The sequence below is a fragment of the Lissotriton helveticus genome, chromosome 9, assembly GCF_964261635.1.
Source record: "Lissotriton helveticus chromosome 9, aLisHel1.1, whole genome shotgun sequence".
Classification (NCBI taxonomy): domain Eukaryota; kingdom Metazoa; phylum Chordata; class Amphibia; order Caudata; family Salamandridae; genus Lissotriton; species Lissotriton helveticus.
In genome coordinates this window covers 1,252,530,255-1,252,552,326 of record NC_136070.1, presented here as the reverse complement: position 1 = coordinate 1,252,552,326, position 22,072 = coordinate 1,252,530,255, and positions in this window count along the sequence as shown.

The window sequence follows — 22,072 nt, the reverse complement described above, 5'->3', positions numbered from 1 at the left end:
AGTACAGCGATTTTAACACGGGATCAAAGGACTTCCTCCAGGCCCTCTCAGCTTGCCGGCAAGTTCTTTTAAGCTCGGCAAGACTCTCATTGTACCAAGGGCTGCGGGTCTTAGCGTGACATTTAGACCAGCGCAGGGGTATAAGAGAGTCGAGGGCCTTAAGAACCCAGTTGCAAAACTGTTCATATCCCTGTTCCACATTCTGCAGTTTGCCTAAGGGCTGTGCCTCCAATATCCTAACAAACTCCTCCAGCTTGAGTTTACGCCAGTTACGCTTGAGGATCTGTTTATCCACGGGTTTCAATTGTGGATTATCTAAGGGGCATGCCACTTTAACCAACATATGGTCCGTCCAGCCCACCGCCAACGGGACAGATGTTCTAGCCCGGGCTAAGGTTGTAAAGAAGGGGTCTAGTATATGTCCTCCTATGTGGGTGGGGGAGGTGACTAGTTGGTTAAATTGCATCGCTTCAAGATCCGCTAACAGAGAGCTGATAGGGAGAGATGACATCAGATCGAAGTGTATATTTAAGTCCCCTACAATGTTAAAATTAGCACAACTAGAAACTAGCGAGCTAACCACATCTACAAGTGCGGATTTGAAGATGGTGTCGTTCCCAGGTGGACGGTAGATAAGCATGCCACTAAAGGTAAAGTGGTGGTTTATCTTTACCTTAAAAGAGGCGCTTTCACACATAGGGAGATTCTGAGCCTTCCACTCAGCCGAGAAGCAAGATTTAATCGCCATGGCTATACCACCTCCCCTAGTTGTACGGTTCAATGTAAACACCGTATAGGTGGAGGGGAAGGCCAAGTTTATAATGGCGGTATCATGGTCTTGTAGCCAAGTTTCGGTCAAAAGAATGATATCGGGAGAGTCCGTGTCTATCATATCCCGAAGGAATTGATAATGCCTGACCAAGGATGTAACATTTAGGCTCCATATATTTAGTGTTTGCTCAGTGCGACCTGTGTGGGTGCCGCGATCATTCCCTATAACAGGTCGCACCCCCATGGGTGAGGCCAGAGAGAAACAACCACAGGCACAGTCATAAGGTCCCGAGAGAGGAGATAATGGGACATGATTGCACACTGGAAGAATATCTCGTACAGCAAAGATATCAGCACGATCATACCTGAGCGAAGCGATGTTACACATAGTGCTTCCGTGGCAGGAGGCCAGAGTCCATAGCCCGCACCCGCTACCTCGACGCGGACGAGCGCAGACGGGCAGGACTCTGGCACGACTCCGGCTAAGCGACGGCGTCCCTCTGCGCGTTTCCGCTGCGCGGAAGAGGACGACTTTAAATATGACTTCGGAAGGTATTTTGGATATGCAGTAAACCCTTCTAAAACAGAGATAATGTGTTGGGGGATAGAAGGCTGGAACGGGAGAGTCATCACAGAATTTAAATACCTGGGGATAAATATAGAGCAGGACGTGTTGAATATTCCCTTGACAAACTTAAGGAGAGTCTCAAAGGAAATTGACCACCTTTTCCTTAGGTGGAAAAATTTACCCCTGACAATTTATGGCTGTGTGAATATAGTTAAAATGGTAATTTTACCCAAGCTGACCTTTCTTTTCAGTGCCATCCCTCTAGATTTTCCCGGTAAACTTCTAAGTAAAATCCAGAGTAAGATTGGGAGTTTTATTTGGGCTAATAAGAGCTCCAGATTGTCCTGGAAGAAACTAAAGAGAAGGTTAATCAAGGGGGGTCTGGCTTTCCCGATGTCCTCTGCTACTGTATATCTTTTCAGTTTAAAATTATTCGCTGTCTACTGTCTAGCCCAACTGAAAATAAGTGGGGGAGGATCCTGAGAGCCATGGCCAATCAAGAGGGGGGGCAGGGGGGGGACTGGGTTCTTGTACAAATTCGGGGCCCACAGGTTCTTCAAAAAAGTCTGTTTAAAGGCGATTAGATCTGCACTTAACATCTGGCAAAGTCTTAAGGTAAGGTGGGGGATAAAATACTTTTTAGACTTTGCCCCAATTTGGGATTCCCCGGGGCTTCCTGATTGCCTAAAAGACAGCCTGGCCGCTCCAATTGAGCGTGCAGGTATCCTGGTGTGGTCCGATCTAATATCCTCAGATGGGGTCTTACCGTGGGAAGTCCTGAGAGCAAAGATCGGAGACAACTGTTCCCGCTTTAAATTTTTACAACTATCTTCATGGTATGCGGCAGAAAAGTAGAATACAGGTGGAAACTATGAGGTGGAGTTAAAGTTCCAAAATATAGCCCCCAAGAAGAAAGAAATAGGGCTATGGTATGGTAGCCTATTAGATAGGGAAGACACTGAACTACCGTCATCACATACAGTTTGGGGGTTATCTATATTGGAGAATAGCGCTTCCGAGTTCTACTTTTTGTCTCTCAAACACATGTATAAATTTATTAAGTCTGCTTCCCTCAAGAAAAACCACTTCTACACTATTAACAGGCTGTACTATACAATCCAAAAAATTGCTAAGTTTGCTCCGAATCCACCTCCCCGATGTCCTAAATGTGGCTTGATAGAAGCAGACAATCTGCACATGTTTTATGAGTGCACTCAGCTGAAGGGCTATTGGTGTAATGTAGGGAGGGCATTGACAGGTATTTTTGGATTGGAAATCATCTTAGACCCACAGCTAGTTATATTTGGTTTAGGCCCAGGCACTATGAACTTTGTATTGAGACAACGTACGGGCATTTTTTCATGCTTGATCCTGTTGGCCCGAAGGGAAATTTGCCTATTATGGAAAGATCCCCCCCCCATATGAGAAGTGGGTCCGGGTGGCTTTGAATATGGCAAGACTAGATCGTAGTGAGGGAAACATCTGGTCGCCCTTGGTTTGCTGGGGTAAGGAACTAAGGCTGATCTAAATTTGGTCTGATGATTACACCAAGCCTCGTACAAAGAAGCTGGCCTGGTGGGGCCGAACGTGAATGCAGGAACATTGACCCAGGGCGCCCAGGATCAACAGGGTCTGATATGTTACGATGGCAGACGCTTACGGTGGTATGAGGACTAAAAAAAAACTACAAAAGAAAACTGACTTTTTCCCCTGGCTTTACCATCATGGTCCAGGGGCGAGGCGGAAGTACCAGGGAGTCAAAGCTGCCTTGAAGGACTTGGGGCTCCGGTACGGAATGCTGTACCCGGCGAGATGGAGGCACAGGAATTCTGCCAGGAATAGAGGAAGAACCGCTCTGGGACGATTGATGGACCGCATCCCACCTCACCATTACAAGGGGTGCTCACAGAACAGCGTAGAACTCTTCTCCGAGCCCGGGACTGGTTGTGCGATTTTTACATTTATCCATGTGTTCTGCATTGTTTAGTTTGTGCATATCCTGTATTCTTTATTGCCCGGCTGGTGTGGCGTTGCCGCACCCTATGGTGAATACCACGGTACCTTCGAATATTGTGTTTTTTTTTAGATATGTGCGTTTGTCTCCTACAGTTGTGTTGCTGATTTCATTGCAAAAGAATTTGGCCACTAAACTTGGGGTATGCCTCTTTGTGGTCAGCAGGAGGCTGGGTGGTGGGTGGGGGGGGGTTTATTTGTTCAGCGTTAAAGGTTTTTGCAGTATTATTGATCAAATTGCTAGTTCAAGACATAAGATAGGCATACATTCGGTGCGCTTGAAGTGACGGTTCTCCTATGGTCAAGCTAGGACAACAGCCCAGTCCTTCCGGGCTTTCCTTGATGTCATGGAACGTCAGAGGGTTAAATAATACCAGAAAGCGCAGGCAGGTCCTCAACTATATTGTCAGGCATCACATTGATATTGTATTCATGCAGGAGACACATCTGTCTAACTCTGACCACATTTCTGTTGCCACGAGTTGGGGTTCCCACAGATTTGTTTCCAATTACAATTGGTATGCTAGGGGTGTCGCAATTTTTATACACAAACGTGTCCCTTTTTCACTACACAAAACCTTGATTGATGCGGGGGGTCGAACCCTGATCCTCACTGGCTCACTGATGGGACACAAGGTTTTGTTGGTTGGTGTTTATGGTCCTAATGTAGACTCCTCTATTATTCTCTCCCCTCCTCATCTTCACTTGTCACCCTATCTCCTCTTCTCCAAATCCTTTTTACCCTTCCTAAAGCCACTCTCATTTATAAATGTTTCTCATCTCCTACTCCAGATCGTGTTAAATCCAAATGAGAACTCTCCTGGGAAGCGGATTTGGGATGTACTTGGTCTGTTGCCCTTTGGGATAAACTCTGGTCCAGATCCTTAAAAATTTCTCGTTCTGCTTCTCTTACTCAATCTTTATTCTACTTTTATCACAGATTTTATCTTTCTCCACTCTCTTTGTCATGCTTCTCTACCTCTTCTGATTCTAACTGTTGGACCTCCGGCTTTCCTAATGCTGATCTTCTACATCTCTTTTTCCTCTGTCCTATAGTCTCTAAATTCTGGGAAAAAATTTGGTTCTATATCTCTCGTATATTTACACTTTCTGTTCCTTATTCTATACCTCTTCTCTTTGTAGGCAGCCTTTCTGACTCTCCAGACCTTCCCCCACACTATCATGGCCTTTTTGATCTCATGATTTCTCTTGCACTACAACACATCTCTTCTAATTGGAAATCTCTTTCAAACATCTCCATACATGTTGGAGGAACACTCTATGCCAATTTCACAGACTTGATGCTTTTACCTCCTCCTGCAACCCAATTCGTAACACAGACCTCTTCTGGTTACCTCTTACTTCATACTTGGACCGGTTGGCCTTGGAAAAACTTCTGCATATCAATTCAGAAAATTGTAAACCTCCTTGAAGGATTTTGACTCTCCTTCTCGTCACTTTTTACAAGATTCTTATGTTTATACTATCTTTTATGCTAAACATTATGTATTGTTTAATTACAGCATTTATTTTTACGCCATATTCTGAATTCCTATATCGCAGTGCTAATTTTCCCCCTCCCCCCTTATTCCTTCTTCTGTATTTTCTCCCTTCTTCCCCCATTCCCTTCCCATACAAAATCCCACAAAATGCTTTTATTCTTCTATATCTGATATCAGCCTTGTCAATGTTCCATATTATATTTGAATATGTTCCTGTTTATGCTGATGTCTTCATGCATTATCAATTTCTTTAATAAAGCTTTTCAAACTCAAACAAAAACAAACATAACTATTCTTATATTTTAACAGACAATTAAAAGAAGTACATACTTTCTTTCTTCTGCGCTTAGGTGACGGAATTGTTCATCAAGCTTTTTGACATGTTTGAATGCCAGTCCTATCTTGTTCAAAGTGTCCTTGTCTGGAAGTATTCTGTAATCCGCCAGTGTGGAAACCATAAACAATAAAACTTGAAGGTCATCGAGATGCATATGTTTGTCTTTCACAATCTTTACTATGAAGTATTTCAAGTGCTTGTGTACCTACAAGAAAATAACATGTAAATTAACATAAAAACACTGCAGGGCAGGGCTTGTTTAAGCCTAGGCAGTCTCAGAAGATTTCTTTAAGGGGAGAGTTGGAGGCAGATAAAGAGATATTTTCCTCAGTGAAACAATAATGTGTAAATGGGATGTTTGATCCACGGACAAAAGTAGAAGTTGTCCAGCATGAAATACTTATTATGTTTATTCATTTTGGCTGTTTCGCTTTCTATGTCTTTGGAAATCCGAATACACGGCGAATAAAATTGATTTGCTTTTACACTGCTCCATTTTTAAAGATAAAGCGCAATAAGAGAATCTATGTGGTGTTTATTATTACAGAAAGGAAGATACTAAACAAAAATAAAAGGAAAACAGGAAATATAGCGACAAAAAAATATATATATTTAGGTCTCTATTTTAAAAAAAAGGAAAATCAACACGACCATGCCCTTTAAGACGCAGCACAAGACATCCGGCAGGCAGGGACTATTAGGCCACAGCTGAGGCCATTTTCCTCTACTCTCCTTGGATGTGCAAGCTGGGCCAAGTATAAGTCCTTGCAGCACTTCAGTCTCAACAGTAGTGATGGTGATGGAGGTTAGTGTGGGGTTTCAGAGCTCAAGAGACACCCAGGAGTGCAATAACGTGATTGTCCAGCCCAGGGCTTCTCTGAGCAAAAAGAAAACCACCTAATTATTATTACACTTGCAATACTGCACATTAAGACAAAACATATCAAATATCTGAAATGTGGGTGTGGGTCTAATACAGCTAGAAAGGCTGCCTCCCCTTCACTATTCTCCTCTCTCGTACACTAGGGTCTGCCAGATGTAGCAAATAATGCAGGTGCGGAGCCTCCACTCTACAGTTATTAGCTAGGCCACTGGAATTATGCGGCAGAGAAAGACAAAAGTATGTGGCAGGGTTGACTAAATTATATGGCAAGAAAAGGCAAATTATGTGGCATTATGCTGCACATTTTGTGATAGTATTACTTCATTATTTTGTCCATTTTACACCTGGTAACAGTGTCTGAAAAAAAGATATCACCTTATTAGTACCAATTTAACACCTAAATACATCAATAAGCAACTGAAATATGAGCAGCCAACCTTTGCGGGAAGCCTTCTGGTGCGCAAGAATCCAAGTCGCCATTTTTTGTGAAACTGTTGATCTGCTTGAGCTAGAAATTTTTTATATAAAATCTGCAGATTTTGCAGCAGATGGTGCATTAAATGGCAAATGCGGTAAATCTATATCTATGAAAAAAAAGCAGCGGCAAAATGCTTATTTATGGGCAGCAGCTTCTTCTTTGGGCAGTGAAGTCCACGCTGAATCATTTAATGAGTTCCAGGGCTTCTCAAACTTTCAGTCTGTTCAGAGAACCCGGCGGCACAGGTTGGCAGTACTCTTCTTAGGCGGTGTAGACAACTCAGGTATCCCTTGGAAAGTGCTACAGTCATGCCAACAAGAGTCTCTTTGCCAATACTTTCTTCAGTGGAGCAGGCTTATCGGGCAAACATGGGCAAGTAAGTGCCACAGCTGCTTCCTTCAATATATAAAATAAAAGAGCTCTAACAGGACAAATACACCTGTGGTACTTTGGTGAGATTATACATTATTTTCTTGCCTTTCTCTATAGTTTCTTGTACCGTCTCCTGGATGCCATGGAAGTAATTCAAAAAGGATAAACAAGCAGTCTGCATTGGCGCCTTGGTTGTGCCAAGAAGGACTACCAATACTTGGAAGGGAGTTAGAGAGAGGATCCTGCAGAACGCCCTCTTAAAGTGTTCTGACTCTTATTCCCAGACCCTGCTTCCAGTGTTTCATCCAAGTAGATGTGCCAAAAGAGCTTATCACCCTGCTGCTGAACTTCCTAACACACCAGCTGCTATTTTAGCATTGACGTTTTTACTCTGTTACTGAGACCCTACTGAGTGCATCAGTCCTCAGGGTTGAGACACAGTATTGTTATTGACAGAGACTTTCATTTTAATGTTTCTCTTACCATGCTTGAAAATAGGAAAAGTTACCCTGATTCAAACGATTCTGCTGTTGCAGGTCCAAACGATTGCAAAACGAACGCCAACGTTCTCTGACTACCCACTAGACCAATTTAAAAAATCGAATGCCATATTATCTTAAGGAACTAGACTCAGTTTCATTAAGGTGATCCCATATAGATGACGTGGTTTTTATTGTTGGATGTTATTAATAAGATAAGATAGATTCAAAATGAATATTCCAATATACTTTCATAAACTGGGAAACTCCTTACCCTCACCTACAAAGCACTACACAACTCGGCCCCCCCTTCAATAGTTGCATCTCCTTACACAAACTATCCTGACACCTTCGCTCAGCTGGACTCCTACTCGCTCACATCACACACAAACAGAACCAGATCTGGAGATCAGACTTTTTATTACATCACTGATAATGTGTGGGACGACCTACCTGCTCACATCAGAGCCTCCTCCTTACTTCTCGAGTTCCACAAGAAGCTAAAGACCTGGCTCTTTGAGAAACACCCACTCCTGCCTGCCCTAGGCGTGGCTAACTACAGACCGGCTCATCGCCAGGATACCCTCTGGGTGGTAACAAACTCTACAAATACACATAACATATAACATTATCCTCAAGCTTTTGAATCTACTTGCTCCTTCTGGATTCAGAGTTCCAGGAGCTAGCTACACCAGGTTTGTACTCTAAAGCTACAATAAGAAATATTCTGAAGAAAGTACAAGGCTAGACATTAAGAGCGCTTAATATTAAAAACAAATCCTCCTGAAACTATACGTCCCTGCGGTAGCCGATACCATGTTATTCTGCAGTAAGTGTAAAAAGACTGACAGATTCATACCCAAGAGACACAATTTTCATTAAAACAAACTCTATCAAATTCAACAGATCTGCTCTGTTTTATCTTTTGATTTAGGTCCAATGTTTTTTCAGTGACAAAGGACCAAGTGAATTTTGGGCACAGAATGCATCACATTTTGCACTTACATAAAATGAATGGATCATGCTCCTTTGCCTACTGGTGCAAACAAGGTGCCGTCCTGGATACCAATTGAGGCTTCCATGAATGGATGTTCACACTTCTCAAATAAACAACCATGTCTAGTGCATACTATCTCCTACAGCTTCCTTACGTGTACCCCATAGGAGGCCCCAGACTAGTCCCTGACTTTTCTTCCTCAATGTGGAGACACCAGCACCAGGTGGCATTGCCTAACATCTGTACTATAGCTCCCAGATTGTAAACAGAGGAAGGATACAAATTATCCAATAAAAAGGATGGGAAAAAACGACGCTATGTCAGACCCTATTCAGGGGCCATAGGGCAACCAAGGGCTACTAGACCACAACTGTTGTGCTTGTGGGGGGGTCATTTGCCTATGATGTTCCCCTCACCGTGGCTCTGCAAACAAACACAAAACTAATTGTCCAGTGCAGTTATTTTCTTTGAGTTAAATAATAAGTGCTTGAATCACACCAAATGGAGACATTACAGACAAAAATGCTAGCCACCACAATATTGCATACCTACCGGTGCTTTTGGGTGTTATCTGAACGGAAATCAGTAGCCTAGATTAAAGCACAGAAACGGCCTCACCATTAAAACAGATTCTCTGGTTCCGTAATTTAGGTCAGTCCATATGCACTTTACTGAACAGATGTATTGTAAGTGAGATTATTGATAGCATTCATCACATCTAAATCTGTAGTGAAGTTAATAGTCAGTGTTCAGTTCAGCAATGGTTTTTACTGGAGATGTCGGATGCCTCAGAGCGAGCGTGTGGCAATTCTACACAGGATTTGAGACATGCTTACAGGTACAACAACTTGGCGATGTCCGGTGTAGAGGCAGCAGTGTTGTGTAGTTTCCACTCTACAGTAGGAACTGCGCGTATGTTGCCAGCATACCTGTTGGGATGTTGCCAGACTGATTACATGAACCCACTCAGTATATGTTGTCCTGTAGGACACCATAAGCACCTCCAGACCTAGGCAGGTAGCAAATGTTTCTGGCAACACCCGAACATGACTGTGATAAGTTTACCTGCTATATGCTGTCCACTAGTTATAGTGGGAAACTTGTACCAGTCCAAACAACCCTTATTGATGATTAGGTTTAAGACAACCTTTATTGAAAGCTATCCTAGTGGTAGCTATGGAGAGCAGCCTTCAGGCTAAGTCTCGAAGGAATGTAAACCAGCTTGGTTTACCAGATTATAACCTCCTGAATGACCAAATGAAAGGAGAACCGCACCAGGTATATATAAAATATATGTTCTTATTACTAAACACTCTCTACTAACCTCTTTATGAGATTAGAGAACAAGATACACAATATTAAAGCACTAGAACGACAGTAAATAGCACAATACACAGTGGGCTCCAGGGGGAGACCAAACCATATACTAAGAAATTGGTATAACAACCACTATTTAACTAGACACAGTGCCTAGAGCATGTAGAATCGCTGGGACCCCAAGGAACCACCCAAGGTAGTGACACAGGGGACCCACGGGGGACACGTGCAGTGCGAGAACACAGGCGCGAGCTCTGTACAATCCTATGGGAAAGTCGCAGTTGGAATTTTACAGATTAAGGACACTTAAGAGAGGACTTCAAGCAAACCCTTTGGAACATAGAAGGTTCTAAGGTCAGCACCCTTGAGAGTACCAAGGTACTTGTGTTACCTATCCCAGAAGAGACGGGGCATAGAGGTCAAGTGGTGTCGGAAACGCTTACTGATTTCAATGGCGTGATACGAGGAAGTGCTGCTGCCAGGAAGATGAGAAGTGTTCGGTGTGAACCAAGCCTGGATCAGAGCTGAGGAGAACCTGAAAGCAGAGGGGACAGAGTCAGGGTCACTTCACAGTGACCAGGGGTACAATAGACGAATCCCCACCAATGTCGGGTGTTCCAGGTGAGATGAGGTGAAGCTTGACTCTGCAGCCACGGGGACCAGGAGCCGTCAACGATGACCAAAGTCCTCAGGGGAGCTGTACCAAGAAGGATGTCGAGTGCAGGGGGGGGGGGGGGGGGGGGTCAGTGTCCAGATTGGAGACCAACAAACCTTGGCAACTGCAACCCATGCGGTCAGAGAAAAGATGCTTTGGTGTGAACCAGCAAGGTCCTGGTGACTCCCCAAGCGATGGAGAGTCAGGGCATGTCTGGAGCAACCAGGAAATCCCACTTAAAGTTAAAGTTCCCTTTTCAGCGACCCGCAGGTCGACGGACCACGGATTGTGAAGGGACCTTGAGAGGAATCACAAAATACCAGCCCACGGAACACTCGTGGAGTGTAGGCCAGTAATCTTTGGTGGAAACACTGCTCGGGGTCTGGACTACAAGTAGCCAAAAGCACAGCCTCAGGGATTGCTAAAAAGCATATGCTGCTGCAAATGTACACGGTGCCCAGGGGTTCGGGTTGCACGGTCCCCACAAAGGTTGCGGATCTCAGAATTGCTGAGAGCACGGATCAACCTCAGAGACCACAGGAACCCATCTCCTGTGTTGCAAAAATCTTCAGAGTCCTCCAGGAGCGAGGTAGATGCAAACTGGTCAGATGCATTTCAGGTGCCTGCCTTGCAGGAGAGGAACTCCTTTACTCCAAGGGAGATTCTTCAGTCATCCAACATCGTGTAGATAATCGAAGTACTTGGTTTCTGTAGCAGAGCTTTGTCCAGGTAAATCTAAAGTCCTGTAGCCAGGGGTTCCTACTTTATACCCAAGGAAGGGGTGGGACAAACTCTGGGGATCCACCTATGGGAGGATCAGGACAGAGGGGTGGCTACACCCATGTCCTTTGATCAGTTTCGCGTCAGAGCAGGAGCATATGGTTCCTGCAACCGGTTTGAGCTGGACTATGCACAGGGTCAACAAATGTGCCCCTAGTGCAGACACAAAAGCACTTTCAGAGTACACCCACCCAGCCCCAATACACTAAAGCCTGTCTGGGAGTTGGTCACAACTCCTTGTGACAGGAACTCTATTGTCCAGCCTCCCCTGCCGGAGTTTAATCCAGCAGCAGGAGGGCAGACTCGTGTCTGTGGCTGGCAGCATCCATTTTGTGATTCCAGGATTCTGTGAAACTGGTACCGGGTGTACCGGTGTTGTCATATTTCTCCCTCTAGTAGGGCGGAATCATACCTCCCACACCAGTTACTGGTGTGGAGGTATGATTCCAAGGTGTTTGACACCAAGCACAACATGTTTCCATGCAGCCGTTGTAAAGTTAGCATTTACCACGAGGTTATAATGCACTTAAGAGTATATGGTTGGCTGCATCACAAACAACCCCAGAATAGAGGTTCCAAAGGCTGCAGAGGGAATCTGCTCATGCATGGGCACCCTCTCACATAAAACCAAGCACCCTGCCTTCAGGACTGATAAGGCCTGTCATGGGGTGACTGATAGGTTTATATGTGCAGTGATAACGAAAGATATATTGAACGTATATCTAAGTAAGGGGTGCATGCACCTCCTTACACAGGTTGCTGTAGACCTGTTGTGTCATTTTTAATGGTCTCCCAGTGGTGGCATAATACATGCTGCAGCCCATGAGAGGCCTCTGGGGTACCTATGCCTTGGGTACATAGTGTACCATATACTAGGGACTGATAAGGGTACCCCGAATCCAATCTAGAGTGTACCTAAAGTACTTGAACAATCAATTTAGGGAGAAAGCAGATAGACTGGGGTCCTGATTAGCAGGATCCCAGTCAAACTAAGTTGAAAACCAGCAAAACACCAGGAAAAAAGTGGGGGTAACCATGCAGTCAGATTCCACCTCCCTACAATGACAACCCTGAACCCTCAGGAATCATTGTGCCATATTTAGAACCCTTTTACTCAGTCACTCATCCTCTCTCTCTCAGAGAAATATACAAGGAATACAAAGAGGGAAGCTTCTAATATTTATTGAACCAAAGGGATTCTTTTTTTTTTATTTCTATTTATTACAACACAGTCATCACAGTACAAGTATTTCAATGCATTATAGTTATTGGGAATTAGTCTGGATTTTAGCAAGTACCTCTTTCTCCCCTTATAGACAGTTGGATGTAGCACTAACGATATGGCTAACAACTTGGATCACAAAGTTAGAATTAAGGCCTAAGTAGTATTTCTGGTGGGGCGGGGGGGTGCATGGGCTTCCGCTATACTTCTTCCATTTTCCCCAGACCTTATCCCACTTTCGAGGGCATCCTCTACTTTCATACGCTGTTTTCGGCTACCATGCATTGATCCACATCTCTTTTCCAACATTCTAGGGTAGGGGCAGGGGTTGCGCCCCAAAGTTGCGCTATGTTGCTTGGCTTGGCTACCATCATGCCCAGAGTAGCCCAAGCTTGCTCAGCTCTCGTCAAGTCTGTAGCCTCCCAAACATTAAGAAGACACCATTTAGCCGAAGAGGACATGAACAATCCTAATACCTCTCTTATGCAAGACATCACCACCCTCCAGAAAGCCTGGGCCACAGGGCAACCCCAGGGGGTGTGGAAGAATGTACCTACTTGCCCACACTTCCTGAGACACTCTACATCTGGTTGCCTACCCATTTTTACCAGTGTGGTGTGGGAGATATAGACCCTGTGAAGGATTTTTAGTTGCACTAAGCAGAAGCGTAACCGGATAGCAACCTCTCGTGGCGATGCTAAGGCCTCCGGCCAGTCCTCTTTCTGCAGGTCACCCAGGTCTGCCTCCCAACATTCTCTGAGGTGGGTTAAAGTGTCGGAGTAGTTATTCATGAGCTTTCGGAACACTAGAGAGATTGCTTTGTTAGTGAGGTGTTCTTCCAGTAATCTATTTTTGAGGCAGGGAGGACTCTGGCAAGTTTTCTCCTGTGGGGAGCGCCATGTATCTGAAGGTCTTTGAGGGAGAGAGGTCATAGGTTTTTTGCAGGTTCACAAATGGTATTATTTCTTCAGTAGTACAAAAATCTCCTACTGTTGATATTCCTATTAAGTCTCATTTCTAGAACCCTTGCCTCTGGGCCTTAGTGCCAAGACGTTTGAAGTTCCACAGGAGGTGACGCGGGTAAGCCTACCCTCCCATCCTAACTTTCATAGGATTGCCTGCCAGAGATTGATCATCAATGCGGTCGGTCCCCGGAGATGCTGGGGGTTGTTGTAAAGTGCACAATGATATCCTCTAGGCGGTCCATACGGTAGGCCGGGTTCTACTACAGCTGGTGGACCCACTGACTGATGGTCGTCATATGTGCTGCACTATAGTATGATTGCAGATCCTGTATCGCTATCCACCCCTCGTACCATCCCCTCGTCAGTTTCACCGGGTAGCGCCTTCATTCCATAGCAGAGTTCTCACCTTGATGTCTATTGCCTTTAAATATGCATCAGGCACAGGAAAGGGGGTGTTTTGTAAAACATATAAAAAGCGGGGCAATGCCATAATTTTTAAAAGTGCAGCTCTTCCAAATAGAGTCAGCTGAAGTGGTCTCCAATGGCGGGTGTCGCATTTAAGGCGTATCAGTATGCGTATTAAGTTTTTTGCTGCAAAAATGTCAGTCAGTTGAAATGGAGATGCCTAAGTACCGGAAACTTAGTGATAGTGAACTTCACTGTCGCAGGAGAAAAGACAAGAAAAGAGACCTACAGCGCACAAGGGTATAGGTTGAACCACAGTCTTTCATGACCACACTCTGCTGGCAGTCAATAGTAGCCTTTGGCCTTGTGGGGCATAAGACCAGAGCAATGGGCTCAAAACGCAGAGTCTGTTATTAGTTCCAGAAAAAGAAAAAAAAGGGAGGGGTTTGAGGTGTGACCCCCACGTCCAAGCCCCCCTACAGCCCGAAGGTCGGCACCCGCTCACCTCGCTGCTGTCGCTTTGTGCCTGCAACACATCCCGCCTCGGCCAATTGAGAAGGCCGGGAACATCAAGTCTGCATGTGGTGCATCAGTCTCTCACTGCCGCAAGAACTGTGCCTGCTCCTGCTGGCCCCGCACAGAGATTCTATTGGCTATTATTTGTAGTTTTCGCCTTGAGGCTGCAGCAGCACATCATCCGTCAGGCCAGCCCCATGAAACAAACAAGCACACTCTGCATAGGCGGCTGGGGAGCCAGGCTGGGAGACATCCGCTTTCTCTCTTCCCTCTCGGACCCCCTCAGTGCAGGGAGAGTATGGCCTGTTTTTTCATGTTGGGCTTTCTTTCCAGTATCTATTGAGCGGCTGCTGCTTCGTTAGCCCCTCAGTTCGTAGGATTGCTAGCCTACAAAGGTAGCCCCGTCTCAGATCCTGACAGTGCACCTGGCCTGCACTCCGCGGTCTCCTCTCCCAGGCGCTGGATCACCAATCCCAGCACCAGGAATCCACTCTGGCCCCCTAACAAAGCCCCGGCTAGAAAAGTAAGCTGACAGCGCTCGGATTAATGTTCAAATTTTAAGGGGAAAGGGTGGTGGTTATTGGAGCCACTTCAGCTGGTGGCCATCTTCTCAGATGGTAGGCCACGCCACGACCAACAGGATTCTTGTATAAAATATATGTGCTATAATAATCAATAGACAAAAGCAGATGAAATGTATTAGTAGTATCAGGACAGTGAACAAAATGAAAAGTTCCACCATTGTGCTGAAAACAATATACATATGCAAGCATATAAAACAACATAACAATCTGGCGTACTACTACCAGGCGTACCCTAACCTAAATGTCTAGCGTGTGTGTGTGTGTTCTGCCACGAATCCCCAAACTGGATGATCTAACCCCATTACCTGATGGGAAAGAATGTAGAACCCCGTCCTGGACAACCTTCGTTGAGATATCAGCAGGCTGCTGGGTCGAAGCATCAGCGTGAAGAGACCCTGATAATTACAGCAGAAGTGCTCCTCTGCCAACACCCAGTACCAAATTGTAGGAAGGTGGCTATCTATATAGTGCATTAAAATGAAGTACACTGTATAGAGAGTCAACGGAGGCCCAGATTGGTATAAAGAGGCAAAAGAATATAATACTAATGCTCTATTTGTGGTAGTGTGGGTGAGCAGTTAGGCTTATCAGAGGGTAGTGCTAAGCATTTGTTGTACTCACAGAGGTAATAAATGAGACCCACACAAGAAAAAATGTGAGACCAATTTGCAAAAAGAGCATCATTTTTAAGTTATGAATTTTCAAAGTACATAAAATCAATCACTTTGGTAAGCAATTACACACTATCGAATTCAATGGAAGAAATTAGAAAAATAAATGGGCTACCTACATTTATGGTATTTGCACTATCCTAGCCCTGATAGGTCTAATTCCTCAAGATGGTGGGATTGCAAAAGTGGTGTCCTCATCGCCTGTTCTGCCTTAGGGGTTGTGCAGGCCGATGTGAAAGTTGAAAGTTGAGATCATAGTACAGTTAATTCAAACCTTTACAATCATGCGTTAAAATTTCTCTCTAACATTTTTTGTGACTTAAAATAGATAGTTGTTAAAACACAATAAAATTCAATAATGTGTGAAAGAAAAAAAAGGAGTATGGTTAACTTAGAGAAAGAAGGTTTGAAAAGGGTAAAACCTAGTGCAAAGTTTTTAAAGTGCATTGTATACATATTTGACATTACAAAGGTCCCCATTTGAAGCGGTGGCACAGTCCTTAAAGTGTATGGTGTACCAGTCTTAACGCTACTGAAGCTCTCATTTAGGATGGCGGCACAGACCCCGTAGTCCGTTACGTTATAATGCAGTCTACGAGCTGGGTTGCTTGCTTTTTTATAATTCATTCTGCAGCAGAAAAGTATTTTACCAGGCGATAACTTAGTTGGAAGTCCTCACCAGAAAAGGATGCTAGCACTGCTTGTCTGCAGGTTCGAATGGATTTCTTATTGAAGAAAGGTCTTAACAGGGTCCGTTGTTTCTGGTTTAGGGCCTCACATATAGTTAGTAGGTGCACTATATCCTCCTTGCCCTCCCCGCAGTCAGCAAATTGCTGGCTTCGGGGGACGTAGCCAAGGTGGCATATGATATGCAGATGGTAGTATGCCCAGGCTGTGTTTCAGAAATTTCTCTTTAGTTGCTCTAGAGAAGCTGGTGAGGAGGTAGGTTGTGGTGATGCCTTGCTGTAGGTCTGCAGGGTAAACCAGCCGTGAGCGCGTTCACTCAAGGTGGCTTTGTCCTGTATAAGTGATTTTTTTGAAGCGGCCAACGGTTGCTGGAACCCCCCAAAGTTCCTGCAAACCCAACTGGTTGAGTGAGTCGTCCAGGTGGCGTTGGGCTGGGTGTGCCCTCTTCGTGTTCATTTCTTTCCACAGATGCATGTTTAATGAGTCAGGTGGACCCCTTTTGATTTTGAACCAGCTTTCAATGAATGCTCCTTTGTGGTCGATCCCTTGCCTTTGAGTCCCAAGCTCCAGCCATAGTTGTGTGGGAGATGTGTATGCTGGTAGCCCAAAAATCATTCGAATTGCTCTTGTTATTGTACAATCCAAAGTTTCAGCATCTTTCCCTCTCATGGCTTCGCTTCCGTAGCTGATTGATGGTATGAGCTTTGCCTGCATCACTCTGATCAAAGGAAGTACATTTGATCCAGAGATGTTATTCTTAAGATTTCTTAGTGCCACCACAATCATTAGTCCTCTTTTTTTTATAGCCTCCAGTCGAGCTGTGTACTTTCCTTTATCATCGATGATGATTCCCAGGTACTTGTAATTTTGTACAGCTTCCAGCTTACGTGAAGCCCGATGCCAGTGAGGCTGTGTCTTTTTCTTGTGCCAGTTCACACAGAGAGTTTTAGTTTATTCTCTGGTAATGTTGAGTTTGTTCTCCCCCGAGTACCAAGATGTAGTATCAAGCAATCACTGTAGGCTCACTGGTATCTGGCTTATGAGGACCAAGTCGTCTGCGCAGAAAAGGTTAGACAGCTGGAGGCTACCTATTTTGGGAGCGTGCGAGTTGTTGTCATTGAGGGAGTTTGAAAGATCTGCCATGAAAATATTACATAGTAGCGGAGCGAGCAAGCAGCCTTGTTTTAGTCCGTTGGTGGTTGGGATCTTTTTTGTCAGATGGTCTCCTGTGCCCAGTTTTACTTGCACCCAGGTGTTGCTGTGCAAGAGCACTAGTTGTTTTAGTAGTAGTGGTGGAATGTTCAGTTTTTTTAGTTTTTGTCACAATAGGTTCCTATTTATATGGTTGAATGATGAGCTGTAGTCAATGAAACATAGATACAAGGGCTGTTTTGTGATAAGTGTGGCGTCTATTATTAGTGAGAGGGCCATGATATTGGTGGTAGTCCCCATGTTCTTACAGAAACCTGTTTGGTTTATCGGGATTGCAGAGATTTCCTTCGCCCACGATGTTAGTTCTTGTAAGAGCAATCCGGCGTAGTATTTGGCTTCATCGTCAATTAGAGCTACCAACCGGTAGTTTTTTGGGTTGTCCTTGTTGCCTTTTTTGTAGATGGGGGAGATGATTGAACCCCTCCATGAAGATGGTGTCATCGGTGAGCGCAAGATTGTTTCGAAGGTCGGTTCAATACAGATACCCAGTTATTTTGGTCTTGTTTAAATAGGCTCAGTGTGGGCATTCCTTTGCATCTAACTAATTTTCCCGCCTTTTCTTCTGCCAAAAGTGGAGCAGAAAAGGGAGGTTGGCGTCCTCCACTATATGGATATCTGAAGATGCCTGGGTTGCATTTCAAAGGTGGCATTGCCTTTGAAGCTTCCCGCTTCAGAAGGCCATCCTGGCCTAGAAGAGGTGTGATGCACTTCCGCCCAGAGCAAGCTTTGTTCCCGGCCCCTCAGAGCACTGGCTCTCACCCCATGCGATCAGAAACATGTCTGATGATGGCAGGCTGGCTAAGACTAGTCAGACACCACACCAGTGCTTCCAGGGTACCTTCTAAGGTGCCCCCTGTGTGTATTTATGAATAAATCCTACACTGGCATCAGTGATGATTTATTAAGATGAGATGTTTGGTATCAAATATCTTTGGGTATGGTGAAGCCATCATGGAGCTAGGAAACTCGTAATGACAAGTATCCAGCCCATGTAGTCTTTATGGCTTCTCTGTGCACTTACAATATCAAAGAATGGACTTGATATTGCAGGGTCATATGTGTTCATGCAGATATGTCCACACATGGGATATAGTTTCAGCGCTCCATCCATCCTCTCCTTGTGTTTGCTTTGTTCGCGTTAAGTTGGCAGGGTATGCCTAGACGTGGGTCCCTTGCTCACTTTGCTACTGGATTCAAGCTAGCCTGGCTTAAGAGGAGTTTAACCCTGAAACCGGTCCCAGGATACTTGCTTCCGGTCCAGGGAGGACATGGCTTGGCAGTTCGGGCTGGACTGTTCCCATGAGGCACAGGGTAAAGACTGATGCATATAGCTGTGTCTGAACTGGGGTGGCGAAGTGAGCTAAAGAACGATGATGGATTCAACCGAGATCTGTGACTAGGGGTGAGTGTCTGAAAAGTTTTAGCGCTCTGTCCCTCATCTCCATGTGTTTGCTTTGTTCACCCTAAGTTGTGAGAGTATGCTCAGATGTGGGCCCTTTACTCACTTTGCCACTGGATTCAAGCTAGCCTGGCTGAAGAGGGGTGTTACCCCGAAACCGGTCCCAGGATGCTTGTTTACGGTCCAGGGAAGACATGGCTTGGCAGTTCAGGCTGGACTGTTTCCATGAGGCACAGGGTCAAGACTGATTTGCATATAGCTGTGTCTGAACTGAGGTAGCGAAGTGAGCTAAAGAATGATGATGGATTCAACCCAGATCTGTGACTGGGGGTGAGTGTCTGAAAAGTTTCAGCGCTCCGTCCATCATATTCTTGTGTTTGCTATATAGTGCACCCTGCCTGTGGGCTAAGACCTGCTAGAGGGCTGTCCTACCTATATCCCATGCAGTGTCTGTGGGCACAGCACACAGGGATGTTTGCCATGTCGACGTTTCAGTTTTGTCTGCACCAAGGCAGGCAGTTTGCAATGGCAGAGTGCAGGGCCTTGGTAAGCGGACCCTAGGGTGGCACAATTTGTGCTGCTGCCCTTGAAGTCACTCTTCAATGTTAATGCCCTAGGTACCAGGGGTACCATCTACTAAGTAATTGCAACGGCCACTGAAGGTGTGTCAATTTTGAACAAAATGTACAATTTAGGGAAGGAGCTCAGGCACAGGGGACATGGTTGGCAGGGACCCTGTGCATTTCCAGTTGAGGTTACATCCAAAACCAGGCAAAAAGTGTGTGAGAGGAAGGGTGGGGGTACTGCAACAGATAGCCAGTTCCCTACATGAGCCTCCCCAGTCCACAGGGCAAGAGACTCGGACAAACCTGAGATAGTCTTCCTTGGTTGTCAGATGAGGAAGAGTAGGGGTACTGATGACAGTGTTACGGGGGCTACTCTGTCTTATACCCTCCTATCCAGGTCAGTCCCTCTAGGGAGCTGGACTACCTCAACAGTTTCAGGGCCTAATTTGGTACACCCTTCCCCTATTTCTTTAGTGTCTTTTCCACATCTTTTTGGTTTGGGATCAGATGGGTCCACCTCTACTAACTCTATTTTAGCCAGGGCAAAACCTAGCTTACTTAAAGAGGTTACCCAAGCTTGAGTAACCCAACCATGACCAACTGGGTCAGGGGGCTTAACTTGCTATTTGACATGGGGCCAGGCCACCATGCCAAAAAAAGTGCAGCAATAAAAGCTAGCACCCAGCAGAGACCACTGACAGCTGTCCGGGCCCAGAACCACACCTTTAGCTCTTCACTAACAGCTGAAGGAGACAACTTACAGGTTTCTTGTGGTTCTGGTTGCATGTCTGCTGCTTTAGAGTGAGGGGTTACTATATTACCTCTTGTTGCAAACACCCTTCTTCCACTCTCTTTTCTATCAGCTGAGCAGCCACCAACTCACGCTGAACAAATGCTTGACTAGTCAGGACTTTTTGTGGGGCAGGTAGGGTTTCACCAGTGCCCACTTTGAAGTTCTCCCCTACTGGTGAAGAATCACATTGGCTGACTGGAACTGTGGTTAACAGTTGCCCACCTTTCCTACACTTTTATTTCTCTTTTGGGACTAACTTTCAGTAGCTGTAGGTTCAGCCCCCACCAGAATCCTTGGGTGAAGCCTCGCACTGGACCAGTACCTCACTTTGGCTCAGACCAACCTCTGGAGACAAACAAGAGGGAGGTCTTTACTGACTACCACTCTTCTCCAACTAAGGGACCCATCTATTTCCAGGGTACTACATCCACAGGCCTAACAGGAACCTTTCCTGGGATCACCCTTACTCTTCTAGTCTTACCTGGGATATACTGGGTTGAGAGAATTAGCCTCTCATTCACAACACTGTGACTGGCGCAGGTATCTCACAGGGTAAAAGCTGGGATTCTATTCACCAGTAGGTGGTAGAAATGTTTACTCCCCTCTGGAATTTTCAGCTCACCTATTGGGCCCACTTCTTAGTTGAAGGTTGGGGTGATCACCTCATCTGAAGGGTACCTCTAAAACTACACTAGCAACCCCTGGGGAGGTACTAGGGGGTATGAATTAGGACAACAGGGGTCCCTGGCCAGGTGTCCTGTCCTGTTGTAGTTAAGGCACCAAGCTTTCTTGTGGTCCCAGTTCTTATTCTGGTACCCATTTCAAGTTTGTGAAGTGTCTCTGGCCCTCCCTACTGGAAAGGTTTTTGGGTTTCCGCGGGAGACTCCTTGATTTTATCTTTTCCAGAGTGTTTCTCTACTTTCTCTTTGGGGATGGGGGTGTATCTTGGCCTCTTTCTTTTGGTCATGTCCACAATATCTAGTTTTGGACACTGGTTCTGACCCAATGAACAGCCTTTGTAGGAGGCTGGTTTAATATAGTAGGCAACACTTATGGTGATTTTAGTGGTCTTTAAAACCATAGAAAGCTTTCAAAGTGGTAGTTATGGAGAGCAGCCTTGAGGCTAATCATGAAAGAGTGTTAAGTAGCTTGTTTTACCAGTTTAATCATTAGATGCTTGCCAATTGTTCTGTTTTTGCAGGGACAGTCCTGACAAGTTGGAAAATGTCCCGGGTAATATTGTTGCAGAAACTGTTCCTCTTTATTACACACAGGTACGCAAACAAGAAATCTCTATCTGCAGAAGCCATGTGCCGCGAAGTGTCCCAGGATTTTTGTTTCAAATGTTGCAGGGATTCTGCCCAAGAACAGAACTATGCTTAGGATTATGGGACATTAGTGCGCAGGGACTGAGTCATCCTACCACCTTAGGACCCGTGAGCCCAGGACCTACTAGCTATAGTGTCTCACTTGCCCTTCTACTCACTCAGAGAGGAAGAAGTGATGAGACACCCAGAACACCACTCCCAAATCTCTCAGGACTTGCGGTTGTAAGACATATGCTTTCGCTCACTCTATGGTTCTTGTCCACAATAAGATCTGACAGAGACATGTACCAGTTTAAAATTTGTATTTAACTAATGTGCTCCAACGCAGTATATGTGCCACAACAAGCAGAAACATGCATAATACAAATACTGTCAGCATAGCAGCTAGGCCATAAATCATGAAAGGAGATGTCATTATAATAAAGACAATTTAGTCTAATCTCCCTCCCCTTGCTTAGAAGCTATATTATTATATACTAGAAGATCTCTGGGTTTTGTCTGCAGACCCTACACCTCAGACTATAGATGGCAGTTCTACATCATAGGTGCTGTCACGCTCTTCTCCCCGGAAA